Source organism: Muntiacus reevesi, chromosome 1 (genome assembly GCF_963930625.1).
Source record: "Muntiacus reevesi chromosome 1, mMunRee1.1, whole genome shotgun sequence".
In the NCBI taxonomy this organism is placed as follows: Eukaryota; Metazoa; Chordata; class Mammalia; order Artiodactyla; family Cervidae; genus Muntiacus; species Muntiacus reevesi.
In genome coordinates this window covers 60,982,566-60,983,445 of record NC_089249.1, presented here as the reverse complement: position 1 = coordinate 60,983,445, position 880 = coordinate 60,982,566, and the positions used below count along the sequence as shown (strand labels likewise).

At 61.9% G+C, this 880-nt stretch overlaps 1 non-coding gene across 1 annotated transcript; it reads right to left on the bottom strand.

Annotated features, from left to right (window-relative positions):
* Positions 1 to 598: 598 nt before the first annotated feature.
* On the bottom strand, positions 599 to 670 carry TRNAC-ACA (transfer RNA cysteine (anticodon ACA)). The gene has a single exon. It is a non-coding gene; the product is annotated as a tRNA-Cys (tRNA).
* Positions 671 to 880: the final 210 nt, after the last annotated feature.

Genomic DNA, 880 nt, shown 5'->3' with positions numbered 1-880 from the left:
CAATGCCCGGCTGCAGTCCGCAGAGGATTTGCAGCACAGCGGCCTGGCAGGGGCCCAGCCCTCAACCAGCATGGGCGGTGCGGCTGCCCCCCAGGGACCCTGGCTGGCTGGTGGAGGGGCCAGGCCCTGTTCCTCGAAGTGGTCTGTGCAGCAGAGGAAGGAACTGAGCGTCTACAGTCCCACGTGTCTGTGAAGTGGGAGCCGGGACCCCAAGGAAGCACCTCGCCTTCGCCCCAGGATTCTAGTCCCAGCCATGCTCCCAGGGGCCTGTCATCCTCGCCAGCCCTGAGCCAGCCCGCCTGCCACCCCAGCAGCTCTCCCAGCTCCAAGCTCCAAGCCTTCCTCAGCCCCCAAAGAGGAGAGGAGAGAGGTGCTGAACCTGCCTTTTTATTTGCACAATCCCACCCTTTCCTCTGCGAGGAGCTGCCGAACGTTCTGGGCTCAGGAAATCCTGCACGTGATCAAGTGAAAGTGAAGTCGCTCAGTCGTGTCCAGCTCTTTGCGAGCCCATGGACTGTAGCCCACCAGGCTCATCCATCCATGGGATTTTCCAGACGACAATACTGGAGTGGATAGCCATTTCCTTCTCCGGAGGATCTTCCCCACCCAGGGATCGAACCCGGGTCTCCCGCATTGTAGGCAGACGCTTTACCGTCTGAGCCACCAGGGAAGCCCAAGCCCTATTCAAACGGAACTTTCCAGCCGCCCTTGGAACCACAGATGGACGCTCTGTCAGTCATTCTACAGGCACCTGCCAGCTGGGAGGTGGGGGCCGGGGCAGGGCAGGATGGACCCACCCGTAGCCACTGCCCTCAGAGAACCCACAGTGGACGCTGTGAGACAGGCCGGTGCCTGGAAGTAGAGGGTCCCGGACAGTCTG